At 44.7% G+C, this 18,086-nt stretch overlaps 1 long non-coding RNA gene across 7 annotated transcripts in view; it reads left to right on the top strand.

Annotated features, from left to right (window-relative positions):
* The first annotated feature begins 2,021 nt into the window (after positions 1–2,021).
* Positions 2,022–18,086, top strand: part of LOC146042592 (uncharacterized) — a 750,533-nt gene continuing 734,468 nt past the window's right edge. For 2 of the 7 annotated variants that reach the window (XR_014463934.1, XR_014463936.1), the window contains exon 1: positions 2,023–2,327. This is a non-coding gene — a long non-coding RNA (uncharacterized LOC146042592). Of the gene's footprint in view, positions 2,328–18,086 lie in introns of all 7 variants that reach the window. The other 5 variants (XR_014463935.1, XR_014463933.1, XR_014463931.1 and 2 more) reach the window with 5 other exon arrangements.

Genomic DNA, 18,086 nt, shown 5'->3' with positions numbered 1-18,086 from the left:
TTTTTCGCACTGCTGTACCCTATCAAACTTGATTGGGGTGTGAAAACCGGACCTGACAAATAACTTTTTCCATACGCAGCTATGTGCCTGGAGGGTGAGGTGCTTATTTTCTACAAAAGTGAGTGAAAATAATAATTTTCACCTTCTTTGGTCGAAATTAAATGATAATATATAGGCTCAATATACCACTTTCACACCGCTGTACCCTATCACACTTGATTGGGGTGTGAAAACCAAAACCAGCAAATAACTTTTTCCATACTCAGCTATGTGTCTGGAGGGTGAAAGCTGGAACCTGTGAATGAAATGTCACCACCTTGGTAGGGTGCTTAGGGGAGTAAAGCCGGAACCGACGCATGAGATGTTCTGGCCGCGACGAGGTGCTTTTGGGAGTGAAAGACGGAACCGGCGCAAGAAATGTTCCGGCCGCGGCGTGATGGTTGGGGGGTGAAAGCCGAAAACGGTGCATGAGATGTTCCTGCCGCTGTGAGGTGCTTATTTTCTACAAAAGTAAGTGAAAATAATAATTTTCACCTATTTTGGTAGAAATGAAGTGATAATATATAGGCCCCATATACCTTTTTCGCACTGCTGTACCCTATCACACTTGATTGGGGTGTGAAAACCGGAACTGGCAAATAACTTTTTCCATACGCAGCTATGTGCCTGGAGGGTGAGGTGCTTATTTTCTACAAAAGTGAGTGAAAATAATAATTTTCACCTACTTTGGTAGAAATAAAATGATAATATATGGACTCAATATACCACTTTCAAACCGCTGTACCCTATCACACTTGATTGGGGTGTGAAAACCGAAACCAGCAAATAACTTTTTCCATACTCAGCTATGTGCCTGGAGGGTGAAAGCTGGAACCTGTGAATGAAATGTCACCACCTTGGCAGGGTGCTTGGGGGAGTAAAGCCGGAACCGACGCATGAGATGTTCTGGCCGCGACGAGGTGCTTTTGGGAGTGAAAGCCGGAACCGGCGCAAGAAATGTTCCGGCCGCGGCGTGATGGTTGGGGGGTGATAGCCGAAAACGGTGCATGAGATATTCCTGCCTCTGTGAGGTGCTTTTTTTCTACAAAAGTAAGTGAAAATAATAATTTTCACCTACTTTGGTAGAAATGAAGTGATAAAATATATAGAGCCCCATATACCTTTTTCACACTGCTGTACACTATCACACTTGATTGGGGTGTGAAACCCGAAACTGGCAAATAACTTTTTCCATACGCAGCTATGTGCCTGGAGGGTGAGGTGCTTATTTTCTACAAAAGTGAGTGAAAATAATAATTTTCACCTACTTTGGTAGAAATAAAATGATAATTTATGGGCTCAATATACCACTTTCACACCGCTGTACCCTATCACACTTGATTAGGGTGTGAAAACCGAAACCAGCAAATAACTTTTTCCATACTCAGCTATGTGCCTGGAGGGTGAAAGCTGGAACCTGTGAATGAAATGTCACCACCTTGGCAGGGTGCTTGGGGGAGTAAAGCCGGAACCGACGCATGAGATGTTCTGGCCGCGACGAGGTGCTTTTGGGAGTGAAAGCCGGAACCGGCGCAAGAAATGTTCCGGCCGCGGCGTGATGGTTGGGGGGTAAAAGCCGAAAACGGTGCATGAGATGTTCCTGCCGCTGTGAGGTGCTTATTTTCTACAACAGTAAGTGAAAATAATAATTTTCACCTATTTTGGTAGAAATTAAGTGATAATATATAGGATTCAGTATTGAATCCCGGCGGTCGGGATCCCGGCGTTCAGAATCCTGACGCCGGAATCCCGACAGCCGAAATGCCGACAAGGGGGGGACGCGGATCGCCCCCCCTTGCGGGCTCGCTGCGCTCGCCACGCAGCGGGCCCGGTGCCTCGCTACGCTCGGCACACTAATTTATTCTCCCTCCAGGGGTGTCGTGGACACCCCAGGAGGGAGAATGTGTCGGCATTTCGGCGGTCGGGATTCCGGCGTCGGGATTCTGAACGCCGGGATCCCGACCGCCGGGATATTAACTGCATCCCAATATATAGGCCCCATATACCTTTTTCGCACTGCTGTTCCCTATCACACATGATTGGGGTGTGAAAACCGGAACTGGCAAATAACTTTTTCCATGCGCAGCTATGTGCCTGGAGGGTGAGGTGCTTATTTTCTACAAAAGTGAGTGAAAATAATAATTTTCACCTACTTTGGTAGAAATAAAATAATAATATATGGGCTCAATATACCACTTTCAAACCGCTGTACCCTATCACTACTGTGACATCATTTTTACTACAGCATATTCCAAACGTCAAATTGCAGGAGCAGCTACCCACAACAGGTAAGCCGGCGCGATAATATTTTCCTGGCATACATGCATATTTATCAAATATGTATGGTCTTCCGTAAATTATGTTTAAAGTTTGATGAATTGAGGTCCTTATATTATTTTATGCAGACAGCGAGCCAAATCAGGGCTTATATCAGTGCAGGAGATAGCAGTGATATCGTCTGCATTGCTTTTTTATTGAACGTCAGTAATACTTTTTTTCTACTAAAGTAGGTGAAAATAATAATTTTCACCTACTTTGGTAGAAATAAAATGATAATATATAGGCTCAATATACCACTTTCACACCGCTGTACCCTTTCACACTTGATTGGGATGTGAAAACCGAAACCAGCAAATAACTTTTTCCATACTCAGCTATGTGCCTGGAGGGTGAAAGCTGGAACCTGTGAATGAAATGTCACCACCTTGGCAGGGTGCTTGGGGGAGTAAAGCCGGAACCGACGCATGAGATGTTCTGGCCGCGATGAGGTGCTTTTGGGAGTGAAAGCCGGAACCGGCGCAAGAAATGTTCCGGCCGCGGCGTGATGGTTGGGGGGTGAAAGCCGAAAACGGTGCATGAGATGTTCCTGCCGCTGTGAGGTGCTTATTTTCTACAAAAGTAAGTGAAAATAATAATTTTCACCTATTTTGGTAGAAATGAAGTGAAAATATAGAGGCCCCATATACCTTTTTCGCACTGCTCTACCCTATCACACTTGATCGGGGTGTGAAAACCGGAACTGGCAAATAACTTTTTCCATACGCAGCTATGTGCTTGGAGGGTGAGGTGCTTATTTTCTACAAAAGTGAGTGAAAATAATAATTTTCACCTACTTTGGTCGAAATAAAATGATAATATATAGGCTCAATATACCACTTTCACACCGCTGTACCCTATCACACCTGATTGGGGTGTGAAAACCAAAACCAGCAAATAACTTTTTCCATACTCAGCTATGTGCCTGGAGGGTGAAAGCTGGAACCTGTGAATGAAATGTCACCACCTTGGCAGGGTGCTTGGGGGAGTAAAGCCGGAACCGACGCATGAGATGTTCTGGCCACGACGAGGTGCTTTTGGGAATGAAAGACGGAACCGGCGCAAGAAATGTTCCGGCCGCGGCGTGATGGTTGGGGGGTGAAAGCCGAAAACGGTGCATGAGATGTTACTGCCGCTGTGAGGTGCTTATTTTCTACAAAAGTAAGTGAAAATAATAATTTTCACCTATTTTGGTAGAAATGAAGTGATAATATATAGGCCCCATATACCTTTTTCGCACTGCTGTACCCTATCACACTTTATTGGGGTGTGAAAACCGGAACTGGCAAATAACTTTTTCCATACGCAGCTATGTGCCTGGAGGGTGAGGTGCTTATTTTCTACAAAAGTGAGTGAAAATAATAATTTTCACCTACTTTGGAAGAAATAAAATGATAATATATGTACTCAATATACCACTTTCAAACCGCAGTACCCTATCACACTTGATTGGGGTGTGAAAACCGAAACCAGCAAATAAATTTTTCCATAATCAGCTATGTGCCTGGAGGGTGAAAGCTGGAACCTGTGAATGAAATGTCACCACCTTGGCAGGGTGCTTGGGGGAGTAAAGCCGGAACCGACGCATGAGATGTTCTGGCCGCGATGAGGTGCTTTTGGGAGTGAAAGCCGGAACCGGCGCAAGAAATGTTCCGGCCGCGGCGTGATGGTTGGGGGGTGAAAGCCGAAAACGGTGCATGAGATGTTCCTGCCGCGGTGAGGTGCTTATTTTCTACAAAAGTAAGTGAAAATAATAATTTTCACCTATTTTGGTAGAAATGAAGTGATAATATATAGGCCCCATATACCTTTTTCGCACTGCTGTACCCTATCACACTTAATTGGGGTGTGAAAACCGGAACTGGCAAATAACTTTTTCCATACGCAGCTATGTGCCTGGAAGGTGAGGTGCTTATTTTCTACAAAAGTGAGTGAAAATAATAATTTTCACCTACTTCGGTAGAAATAAAATGATAATATATGGGCTCAATATACCACTTTCAAACCGCTGTACAATATCACACTTGATTGGGGTGTGAAAACCGAAACCAGCAAATAACTTTTTCCATACTCAGCTATGTGCCTGGAGGGTGAAAGCTGGAACCTGTGAATGAAATGTCACCACCTTGGCAGGGTGCTTGGGGGAGTAAAGCCGGAACCGACGCATGAGATGTTCTGGCCGCGACAAGGTGCTTTTGGGAGTGAAAGCCGGAACCGGCGCAAGAAATGTTCCGGCCGCGGCGTGATGGTTGGGGGGTGATAGCCGAAAACGGTGCACGAGATGTTCCTGCCGCTGTGAGGTACTTATTTTCTACAAAAGTAAGTGAAAATAATAATTTTCACCTACTTTGGTAGAAATGAAGTGATAAAATATATAGAGCCCCATATACCTTTTTCACACTGCTGTACACTATCACACTTGATTGGGGTGTGAAACCCGAAACTGGCAAATAACTTTTTCCATACGCAGCTATGTGCCTGGAGGGTGAGGTGCTTATTTTCTACAAAAGTGAGTGAAAATAATAATTTTCACCTACTTTGGTAGAAATAAAATGATAATTTATGGGCTCAATATACCACTTTCACACCGCTGTACCCTATCACACTTGATTAGGGTGTGAAAACCGAAACCAGCAAATAACTTTTTCCATACTCAGCTATGTGCCTGGAGGGTGAAAGCTGGAACCTGTGAATGAAATGTCACCACCTTGGCAGGGTGCTTGGGGGAGTAAAGCCGGAACCGACGCATGAGATGTTCTGGCCGCGACGAGGTGCTTTTGGGAGTGAAAGCCGGAACCGGCGCAAGAAATGTTCCGGCCGCGGCGTGATGGTTGGGGGGTAAAAGCCAAAAACGGTGCATGAGATGTTCCTGCCGCTGTGAGGTGCTTATTTTCTACAACAGTAAGTTAAAATAATAATTTTCACCTATTTTGGTAGAAATTAAGTGATAATATATAGGATTCAGTATTGAATCCCGGCGGTCGGGATCCCGGCGTTCAGAATCCCGACGCCGGAATCCCGACAGCCGAAATGCCGACAAGGGGGGGACGCGGATCGCCCCCCCTTGCGGGCTCGCTGCGCTCGCCACGCAGCGGGCCCGGTGCCTCGCTACGCTCGGCACACTAATTTATTCTCCCTCCAGGGGTGTCGTGGACACCCCAGGAGGGAGAATGTGTCGGCATTTCGGCGGTCGGGATTCCGGCGTCGGGATTCTGAACGCCGGGATCCCGACCGCCGGGATATTAACTGCATCCCAATATATAGGCCCCATATACCTTTTTCGCACTGCTGTTCCCTATCACACATGATTGGGGTGTGAAAACCGGAACTGGCAAATAACTTTTTCCATGCGCAGCTATGTGCCTGGAGGGTGAGGTGCTTATTTTCTACAAAAGTGAGTGAAAATAATAATTTTCACCTACTTTGGTAGAAATAAAATGATAATATATGGGCTCAATATACCACTTTCAAACCGCTGTACCCTATCACACTTGATTGGGGTGTGAAAACCGAAACCAGCAATTAACTTTTTCCATACTCCGCTATGTGCCTGGAGGGTGAAAGCATGAACCTGTGAATGAAATGTCACTACCTTGGCAGGGTGCTTGGGGGAGTAAAGACGGAACCGACGCATGAGATGTTCTGGCCGCGACGAGGTGCTTTTGGGAGTGAAAGCTGGAACCGGCGCATGAAATGTTACGACCATGGCGAGGTGCTTTGGCAAGGTGCCAGATCTGGCGCATGAGATTGCCATGCTTTTGCGATGTGCATGAAGGGGGGTGAAAGCCTAAACTGGCGCATGAGATGTTCCAGGCACTGTGAGGTGCTTGGGGGGTGATAGTCCCTGACTGCTGCTGGCTAAATCAATCAGCTAGCTGCTGCAGAGGAGAAGGAGGAATCTTGCACAATCAGGTGCAATGACGGCTTTCCTGTTTTGAGTCCATTCAGCAGCAGTAGTAGACAGTCAGATGGACAAGCATTCATGTGGCAGGAACCTTTGTGTGACATCACAATCTGCCCTCTATGACATCACAAGCTGCTCACTCGGATTCCGGAACCTGACAGCCAGACAGTCACTTGGAACAGACAGGCAGACAGGACAGTCATGTGTAGGTGAGCTGGGTGGGCCAATGTTTTCTTTTATTGGCAGTTACCACCCAAATGATGGTCCGAAGAAGGTAAGTGATACTTTTTCTAAATCCCCATCTCAATGATCATCAATTGTTTGGCTCGGAAAAAATTGAAGAGGAAAAAAAATTCCCAAAACAAAAGAGAGAAAAGAGAAAAGAAAAAAATATAAGTTTAACAAAAGAAAACAAAATATAAGAGAAGCGAAAAAGAAATAAAAGAAAAACAAAACAAAAACCAAGCCATTTCAAATCGAGAGGGAGGGGGGTCCAAAAATTCCATTGCTGTGTTCCAGTTGATGTTTCTGTGGTAAGATCGTAGGTAAGTCACATAGTGTTTGCATATATATTGGGAGGGCGCAGCGATTGATAAGTCATTTAATTTAGGCAGGCTTCCGGTCTTTTGGCTAGGCCGCACATGCTGATTTCAAGTGTAGTGTCACGTCAAGTATTAAACTGCCTCGATTCCAGAAAGTACAATTCAAGGAGTCAAGAAATAGTCACAAAATGATACACTGGAGGCAGTATTTCAAACTTTTTATGCACAAGGGTTAAACCTTGAAGCAAATGCATGCATTTCTAAATACAAAGTTAGAACAAAGGTGCACAAACAATTGATACACCAAATCAAGTGCCAGGAATGGAATTAGTCTATTTTTGGATAACAGATTAGGGTGGTGCACCGGTCCTGGAAGTACTGCAATACCAGGTCAATGCGTGGAGTGGACAGAGCTTGCTGCAAAGTACGTACCCGGGGACCTGCTCAGTTCGTAAAACTGAGTGCCGGGTCCACAGTTAAGGGTCTAATATGTGCTGTAGCATGTATTTGCAATCACTGGGGCAGGGACTGATAAGGATGACTTGTGTTGTCTGTACAGTACTGCATTTATGAGTGTTACGATGTAAGACACAGTATTAATAAATATTCATGTATGTCATGAACATATTATCGCGCCTCCTTCTTCTTTTTTTCAGGTAGACCTTCTCCATGAATGAATTGTGATGTCAACTACTTACCCACCTACTACATCTCTGGACTACTGTGACGTCATTTTTACTACAGCATATTCCAAACGTCGGATGGCAGAAGCAGCTACCCACAACAGGTAAGGAGGCGCGATAATATCTTGCTGGCATACATGCGTGTTTATCAAATGTGTATATTTGTTATAGACCCGTACATTACGTTTAAAGTTTGATGAATTTAGGTCCTTATATTATTTTATGCAGACAGCGAGCCAAATCAGGACTGATATCTGTGCAGCAGATATCAGTGATATTGTCTGCATTGCCTTTTTATTGAATGTCAAGAATACTTATTTTGTACTAAAGTAGGTGAATATAATAATTTTCACCTACTTTGATAAAAATTAAGTGATAGTACATAGGCCCCATATACCACTTTCACACCGCTGTACCCTATCACACTTGATTGGGGTGTGAAAACCAAAACCAGCAAATAACTTTTTCCATACTCAGCTATGTGCCTGGAGGGTGAAAGCATGAACCTGTGAATGAAATGTCACCACCTTGGCAGGGTGCTTGGGGAGTGAAGCCGGAACCGACGCATGAGATGTTCTGGCCGCGACAAGGTGCTTTTGGGTGTGAAAGCTGGAACCGGCGCAAGAAATCTTCCGGCCGCGGAGTGATGGTTGGGGGGTGAAAGCCGAAAACGGTGCACGAGATGTTCCTGCCGCTGTGAGGTACATATTTTCTACAAAAGTAAGTGAAAATAATAATTTTCACCTACTTTGGTCGAAATAAAATGATAATATATAGGCTCAATATACCAATTTCACACCGCTGTACCCTATCACACTTGATTGGGGTGTGAAAACCAAAACCAGCAAATAACTTTTTCCATACTCAGCTATGTGTCTGGAGGGTGAAAGTTGGAACCTGTGAATGAAATGTCACCACCTTGGTAGGGTGCTTGGGGGAGTAAAGCCGGAACCGACGCATGAGATGTTCTGGCCTCGACGAGGTGCTTTTGGGAGTGAAAGCCGGAACCGGCGCAAGAAATGTTCCGGCCGCGGCGTGATGGTTGGGGGGGGTGAAAGCCTAAAACGGTGCATGAGGTGTTCCTGCCGCTGTGAGGTGCTTATTTTCTACAAAAGTAAGTGAAAATAATAATTTTCACCTATTTTGGTAGAAATGAAGTGATAATATATAGGCCCCATATACCTTTTTCGCACTGCTGTACCCTATCACACTTGATTGGGGTGTGAAAACCAGAACTGGCAAATAACTTTTTCCATACGCAGCTATGTGCCTGGAAGGTGAGGTGCTTATTTTCTACAAAAGTGAGTGAAAATAATAATTTTCACCTACTTTGGTCGAAATAAAATGATAATATATAGGCTCAATATACCACTTTCACACCGCTGTACCCTATCACACTTGATTGGGGTGTGAAAACCAAAACCAGCAAATAACTTTTGTCATACTCAGCTATGTGTCTGGAGGGTGAAAGCTGGAACCTGTGAATGAAATGTCACCACCTTGGTAGGGTGCTTGGGGGAGTAAAGCCGGAACCGACGCATGAGATGTTCTGGCCGCGACGAGGTGCTTTTGGGAGTGAAAGCCGGAACCGGCGCAAGAAATGTTCCGGCCGCGGCGTGATGGTTGGGGGGTGAAAGCCGAAAACGGTGCATGAGATGTTCCTGCCGCTGTGAGGTGCTTATTTTCTACAAAAGTAAGTGAAAATAATAATTTTCACCTATTTTGGTAGAAATGAAGTGATAATATATAGGCCCCATATACCTTTTTCGCACTGCTGTACCCTATCACACTTAATTGGGGTGTGAAAACCGGAACTGGCAAATAACTTTTTCCATACGCAGCTATGTGCCTGGAAGGTGAGGTGCTTATTTTCTACAAAAGTGAGTGAAAATAATAATTTTCACCTACTTTGGTAGAAATAAAATGATAATATATGGGCTCAATATACCACTTTCAAACCGCTGTACCCTATCACACTTGATTGGGGTGTGAAAACCGAAACCAGCAAATAACTTTTTCCATACTCAGCTATGTGCCTGGAGGGTGAAAGCTGGAACCTGTGAATGAAATGTCACCACCTTGGCAGACTGCTTGGGGGAGTAAAGCCGGAACCGACGCATGAGATGTTCTGGCCGCGACAATTTGCTTTTGGGAGTGAAAGCCGGAACCGGCGCAAGAAATGTTCCGGCCGCGGAGTGATGGTTGGGGGGTGATAGCCGAAAACGGTGCATGAGATGTTCCTGCCTCTGTGAGGTGCTTTTTTTTCTACAAAAGTAAGTGAAAATAATAATTTTCACCTACTTTGGTAGAAAAAAAATGATAATATATAGGCTCAATATACCACTTTCACACCGCTGTACCCTATCACACTTGATTGGGGTGTGAAAACCAAAACCAGCAAATAACTTTTTCCATACTCAGCTATGTGTCTGGAGGGTGAAAGCTGGAACCTGTGAATGAAATGTCACCACCTTGGTAGGGTGCTTAGGGGAGTAAAGCCGGAACCGACGCATGAGATGTTCTGGCCGCGACGAGGTGCTTTTGGGAGTGAAAGACGGAACCGGCGCAAGAAATGTTCCGGCCGCGGCGTGATGGTTGGGGGGTGAAAGCCGAAAACGGTGCATGAGATGTTCCTGCCGCTGTGAGGTGCTTATTTTCTACAAAAGTAAGTGAAAATAATAATTTTTCACCTATTTTGGTAGAAATGAAGTGATAATATATAGGCCCCATATACCTTTTTCGCACTGCTGTACCCTATCACACTTGATTGGGGTGTGAAAACCGGAACTGGCAAATAACTTTTTCCATACGCAGCTATGTGCCTGGAGGGTGAGGTGCTTATTTTCTACAAAAGTGAGTGAAAATAATAATTTTCACCTACTTTGGTAGAAATAAAATGATAATATATGGACTCAATATACCACTTTCAAACCGCTGTACCCTATCACACTTGATTGGGGTGTGAAAACCGAAACCAGCAAATAACTTTTTCCATACTCAGCTATGTGCCTGGAGGGTGAAAGCTGGAACCTGTGAATGAAATGTCACCACCTTGGCAGGGTGCTTGGGGGAGTAAAGCCGGAACCGACGCATGAGATGTTCTGGCCGCGACGAGGTGCTTTTGGGAGTGAAAGCCGGAACCGGCGCAAGAAATGTTCCGGCCGCGGCGTGATGGTTGGGGGGTGATAGCCGAAAACGGTGCATGAGATATTCCTGCCTCTGTGAGGTGCTTTTTTTCTACAAAAGTAAGTAAAAATAATAATTTTCACCTACTTTGGTAGAAATTAAGTGATAATATATAGGCCCCATATACCTTTTTCGCACTGCTGTACCCTATCACACTTGATTGGGGTGTGAAAACCGGACCTGACAAATAACTTTTTCCATACGCAGCTATGTGCCTGGAGGGTGAGGTGCTTATTTTCTACAAAAGTGAGTGAAAATAATAATTTTCACCTACTTTGGTAGAAATAAAATGATAATATATGGACTCAATATACCACTTTCACACCGCTGTACCCTATCACACTTGATTGGGGTGTGAAAACCGAAACCAGCAAATAACTTTTTCCATACTCAGCTATGTGCCTGGAGGGTGAAAGCTGGAACCTGTGAATGAAATGTCACCACCTTGGCAGGGTGCTCGGTGGAGTAAAGCCGGAACCGACGCATGAGATGTTCTAGCCGCGACGAGGTGCTTTTGGGAGTGAAAGCCGGAACCGGCGCAAGAAATGTTCCGGCCGCGGCGTGATGGTTGGGGGGTGAAAGCCGAAAACGGTGCATGAGATGTTCCTGCCGCTGTGAGGTGCTTATTTTCTACAAAAGTAAGTGAAAATAATAATTTTCACCTATTTTGGTAGAAATGAAGTGATAATATATAGGCCCCATATACCTTTTTCGCACTGCTGTTCCCTATCACACTTGATTGGGGTGTGAAAACCGGAACTGGCAAATAACTTTTTCCATGCGCAGCTATGTGCCTGGAGGGTGAGGTGCTTATTTTCTACAAAAGTGAGTGGAAATAATAATTTTCACCTACTTTGGTAGAAATAAAATGATAATATATGGGCTCAATATACCACTTTCAAACCGCTGTACCCTATCACACTTGATTGGGGTGTGAAAACCGAAACCAGCAATTAACTTTTTCCATACTCAGCTATGTGCCTGGAGGGTGAAAGCTGGAACCTGTGAATGAAATGTCACTACCTTGGCAGGGTGCTTGGGGGAGTAAAGCCGGAACCGACGCATGAGATGTTCTGGCCGCGACGAGGTGCTTTTGGGAGTGAAAGCTGGAACCGGCGCATGAAATGTTACGACCATGGCGAGGTGCTTTGGCAAGGTGCCAGATCTGGCGCATGAGATTGCCATGCTTTTGCGATGTGCATGAAGGGGGGTGAAAGCCTAAACTGGCGCATGAGATGTTCCAGGCACTGGGAGGTGCTTGGGGGGTGATAGACCCTGACAGCTCCTCAAGACTGGCTGCTGCAAAGTACGTACCCGGGGACCTGCTCAGTTTGTAAAACTGAGTGCCGGGTCCACAGTTACGGGTCTAATATGTGCTCTAGCATGTATTTGCAATCACTGGGGCAGGGACTGATAAGGATGACTTGTGTTGTCTGTACAGTACTGCATTTATGAGTGTTACGATGTAAGACACAGTATTAATAAATATTCATGTATGTCATGAACATATTATCGCGCCTCCTTCTTCTTTTTTTCAGGTAGACCTTCTCCATGAATGAATTGTGATGTCAACTACTTACCCACCTACTACATCTCTGGACTACTGTGACGTCATTTTTACTACAGCATATTCCAAACGTCGGATGGCAGAAGCAGCTACCCACAACAGGTAAGGAGGCGCGATAATATCTTGCTGGCATACATGCGTGTTTATCAAATGTGTATATTTATTATAGACCCGTACATTACGTTTAAAGTTTGATGAATTTAGGTCCTTATATTATTTTATGCAGACAGCGAGCCAAATCAGGACTGATATCTGTGCCGGAGATATCAGTGATATTGTCTGCATTGCCTTTTCATTGAATGTCAAGAATACTTATTTTGTACTAAAGTAGGTGAATATAATAATTTTCACCTACTTTGATAAAAATTAAGTGATAGTACATAGGCCCCATATACCACTTTCACACCGCTGTACCCTATCACACTTGATTGGGGTGTGAAAACCAAAACCAGCAAATAACTTTTTCCATACTCAGCTATGTGTCTGGAGGGTGAAAGTTGGAACCTGTGAATGAAATGTCACCACCTTGGTAGGGTGCTTGGGGGAGTAAAGCCGGAACCGACGCATGAGATGTTCTGGCTGCGACGAGGTGCTTTTGGGAGTGAAAGCCGGAACCGGCGCAAGAAATGTTCCGGCCGCGGCGTGATGGTTGGGGGGGTGAAAGCCTAAAACGGTGCATGAGGTGTTCCTGCCGCTGTGAGGTGCTTATTTTCTACAAAAGTAAGTGAAAATAATAATTTTCACCTATTTTGGTAGAAATGAAGTGATAATATATAGGCCCCATATACCTTTTTCGCACTGCTGTACCCTATCACACTTGATTGGGGTGTGAAAACCGGAACTGGCAAATAACTTTTTCCATACGCAGCTATGTGCCTGGAAGGTGAGGTGCTTATTTTCTACAAAAGTGAGTGAAAATAATAATTTTCACCTACTTTGGTCGAAATAAAATGATAATATATAGGCTCAATATACCACTTTCACACCGCTGTACCCTATCACACTTGATTGGGGTGTGAAAACCAAAACCAGCAAATAACTTTTTTCATACTCAGCTATGTGTCTGGAGGGTGAAAGCTGGAACCTGTGAATGAAATGTCACCACCTTGGTAGGGTGCTTGGGGGAGTAAAGCCGGAACCGACGCATGAGATGTTCTGGCCGCGACGAGGTGCTTTTGGGAGTGAAAGCCGGAACCGGCGCAAGAAATGTTCCGGCCGCGGCGTGATGGTTGGGGGGTGAAAGCCGAAAACGGTGCATGAGATGTTCCTGCCGCTGTGAGGTGCTTATTTTCTACAAAAGTAAGTGAAAATAATAATTTTCACCTATTTTGGTAGAAATTAAGTGATAATATATAGGCCCCATATACCTTTTTCGCACTGCTGTACCCTATCACACTTGATTGGGGTGTGAAAACCGGAACTGGCAAATAACTTTTTCCATACTCAGCTATGTGCCTGGAGGGTGAAAGCTGGAACCTGTGAATGAAATGTCACCACCTTGGCAGGGTGCTTGGGGGAGTAAAGCCGGAACCGACGCACGAGATGTTCTGGCCGCGACGAGGTGCTTTTGGGAGTGAAAGCCAGAACCGGCGCAAGAAATGTTCCGGCTGCGGCGTGATGGTTGGGGGGTGAAAGCCGAAAACGGTGCATGAGATGTTCCTGCCGCTGTGAGGTGCTTATTTTCTACAAAAGTAAGTGAAAATAATAATTTTCACCTATTTTGTTAGAAATGAAGTGATAATATATAGGCCCCATATACCTTTTTCGCACTGCTGTACCCTATCACACTTGATTGGGGTGTGAAAACCGGAACTGGCAAATAACTTTTTTCATACGCAGCTATGTGCCTGGAGGGTGAGGTGCTTATTTTCTACAAAAGTGAGTGAAAATAATAATTTTCACCTACTTTGGTAGAAATAAAATGATAATATATGGACTCAATATACCACTTTCAAACCGCTGTACCCTATCACACTTGATTGGGGTGTGAAAACCGAAACCAGCAAATAACTTTTTCCATACTCAGCTATGTGCCTGGAGGGTGAAAGCTGGAACCTGTGAATGAAATGTCACCACCTTGGCAGGGTGCTTGGGGGAGTAAAGCCGGAACCGACGCATGAGATGTTCTGGCCGCGACGAGGTGCTTTTGGGAGTGAAAGCCGGAACCGGCGCAAGAAATGTTCCGGCCGCGGCGTGATGGTTGGGGGGTGATAGCCGAAAACGGTGCATGAGATATTCCTGCCTCTGTGAGGTGCTTTTTTTCTACAAAAGTAAGTGAAAATAATAATTTTCACCTACTTTGGTAGAAATTAAGTGATAATATATAGGCCCCATATACCTTTTTCGCACTGCTGTACCCTATCACACTTGATTGGGGTGTGAAAACCGGACCTGACAAATAACTTTTTCCATACGCAGCTATGTGCCTGGAGGGTGAGGTGCTTATTTTCTACAAAAGTGAGTGAAAATAATAATTTTCACCTACTTTGGTAGAAATAAAATGATAATATATGGACTCAATATACCACTTTCACACCGCTGTACCCTATCACACTTGATTGGGGTGTGAAAACCGAAACCAGCAAATAACTTTTTCCATACTCAGCTATGTGCCTGGAGGGTGAAAGCATAAACCTGTGAATGAAATGTCACCACCTTGGCAGGGTGCTTGGGGGAGTAAAGCCGGAACCGACGCATGAGATGTTCTGGCCACGACAAGGTGCTTTTGGGTGTGAAAGCTGGAACCAGCGCAAGAAATCTTCCGGCCGCGGAGTGATGGTTGGGGGGTGAAAGTCGAAAACGGTGCACGAGATGTTCCTGCCGCTGTGAGGTACTTATTTTCTACAAAAGTAAGTGAAAATAATAATTTTCACCTACTTTGGTAGAAATGAAGTGATAAAATATATAGAGCCCCATATACCTTTTTCACACTGCTGTACACTATCACACTTGATTGGGGTGTGAAACCCGAAACTGGCAAATAACTTTTTCCATACGCAGCTATGTGCCTGGAGGGTGAGGTGCTTATTTTCTACAAAAGTGAGTGAAAATAACAATTTTCACCTACTTTGGTAGAAATAAAATGATAATATATAGGCTCAATATACCACTTTCACACCGCTGTACCCTATCACACTTGATTGGGGTGTGAAAACCAAAACCAGCAAATAACTTTTTCCATACTCAGCTATGTGCCTGGAGGGTGAAAGCTGGAACCTGTGAATGAAATGTCACCACCTTGACAGGGTGCTCGGTGGAGTAAAGCCGGAACCGACGCATGAGATGTTCTAGCCGCGACGAGGTGCTTTTGGGAGTGAAAGCCGGAACCGGCGCAAGAAATGTTCCGGCCGCGGCGTGATGGTTGGGGGGTGAAAGCCGAAAACGGTGCATGAGATGTTCCTGCCGGTGTGAGGTGCTTATTTTCTACAAAAGTAAGTGAAAATAATAATTTTCATCTATTTTGGTAGAAATGAAGTGATAATATATAGGCCCCATATACCTTTTTCGCACTGCTGTACCCTATCACACTTGATTGGGGTGTGAAAACCGGAACTGGCAAATAACTTTTTCCATACGCAGCTATGTGCCTGGAGGGTGAGGTGCTTATTTTCTACAAAAGTGAGTGAAAATAATAATTTTCACCTACTTTGGTAGAAATAAAATGATAATATATGGACTCAATATACCACTTTCAAACCGCTGTACCCTATCACACTTGATTGGGGTGTGAAAACCGAAACCAGCAAATAACTTTTTCCATACTCAGCTATGTGCCTGGAGGGTGAAAGCTGGAACCTGTGAATGAAATGTCACCACCTTGGCAGGGTGCTTGGGGGAGTAAAGCCGGAACCGACGCATGAGATGTTCTGGCCGCGACGAGGTGCTTTTGGGAGTGAAAGCCGGAACCGGCGCAAGAAATGTTCCGGCCGCGGCGTGATGGTTGGGGGGTGATAGCCGAAAACGGTGCATGAGATATTCCTGCCTCTGTGAGGTGCTTTTTTTCTACAAAAGTAAGTGAAAATAATAATTTTCACCTACTTTGGTAGAAATTAAGTGATAATATATAGGCCCCATATACCTTTTTCGCACTGCTGTACCCTATCACACTTGATTGGGGTGTGAAAACCGGACCTGACAAATAACTTTTTCCATACGCAGCTATGTGCCTGGAGGGTGAGGTGCTTATTTTCTACAAAAGTGAGTGAAAATAATAATTTTCACCTACTTTGGTAGAAATAAAATGATAATATATGGACTCAATATACCACTTTCACACCGCTGTACCCTATCACACTTGATTGGGGTGTGAAAACCGAAACCAGCAAATAACTTTTTCCATACTCAGCTATGTGCCTGGAGGGTGAAAGCTGGAACCTGTGAATGAAATGTCACCACCTTGGCAGGGTGCTCGGTGGAGTAAAGCCGGAACCGACGCATGAGATGTTCTAGCCGCGACGAGGTGCTTTTGGGAGTGAAAGCCGGAACCGGCGCAAGAAATGTTCCGGCCGCGGCGTGATGGTTGGGGGGTGAAAGCCGAAAACGGTGCATGAGATGTTCCTGCCGCTGTGAGGTGCTTATTTTCTACAAAAGTAAGTGAAAATAATAATTTTCACCTATTTTGGTAGAAATGAAGTGATAATATATAGGCCCCATATACCTTTTTCGCACTGCTGTTCCCTATCACACTTGATTGGGGTGTGAAAACCGGAACTGGCAAATAACTTTTTCCATGCGCAGCTATGTGCCTGGAGGGTGAGGTGCTTATTTTCTACAAAAGTGAGTGAAAATAATAATTTTCACCTACTTTGGTAGAAATAAAATGATAATATATGGGCTCAATATACCACTTTCAAACCGCTGTACCCTATCACACTTGATTGGGGTGTGAAAACCGAAACCAGCAATTAACTTTTTCCATACTCAGCTATGTGCCTGGAGGGTGAAAGCTGGAACCTGTGAATGAAATGTCACTACCTTGGCAGAGTGCTTGGGGGAGTAAAGCCGGAACCGACGAATGAGATGTTCTGGCCGCGACGAGGTGCTTTTGGGAGTGAAAGCTGGAACCGGCGCATGAAATGTTACGGCCATGGCGAGGTGCTTTGGCAAGGTGCCAGATCTGGCGCATGAGATTGCCATGCTTTTGCGATGTGCATAAAGGGGGGTGAAAGCCTAAACTGGCGCATGAGATGTTCCAGGCACTGTGAGGTGCTTGGGGGGTGATAGTCCCTGACAGCTCCTCAAGACTGGCTGCTGCAAAGTACGTACCCGGGGACCTGCTCAGTTTGTAAAACTGAGTGCCGGGTCCACAGTTAAGGGTCTAATATGTGCTGTAGCATGTATTTGCAATCACTGGGGCAGGGACTGATAAGGATGACTTGTGTTGTCTGTACAGTACTGCATTTATGAGTGTTACGATGTAAGACACAGTATTAATAAATATTTATGTATGTCATGAACATATTATCGCGCCTCCTTCTTCTTTTTTTCAGGTAGACCTTCTCCATGAATGAATTGTGATGTCAACTACTTACCCACCTACTACATCTCTGGACTACTGTGACGTCATTTTTACTACAGCATATTCCAAACGTCGGATGGCAGAAGCAGCTACCCACAACAGGTAAGGAGGCGCGATAATATCTTGCTGGCATACATGCGTGTTTATCAAATGTGTATATTTATTATAGACCCGTACATTACGTTTAAAGTTTGATGAATTTAGGTCCTTATATTATTTTATGCAGATAGCGAGCCAAATCAGGACTGATATCTGTGCCGGAGATATCAGTGATATTGTCTGCATTGCCTTTTCATTGAATGTCAAGAATACTTATTTTGTACTAAAGTAG

This window comes from Crinia signifera, chromosome 19 (genome assembly GCF_055691185.1).
Source record: "Crinia signifera chromosome 19, ASM5569118v1, whole genome shotgun sequence".
Lineage (NCBI taxonomy): Eukaryota > Metazoa > Chordata > Amphibia > Anura > Myobatrachidae > Crinia > Crinia signifera.
This window is presented reverse-complemented; position numbering and strand designations above follow the sequence as displayed.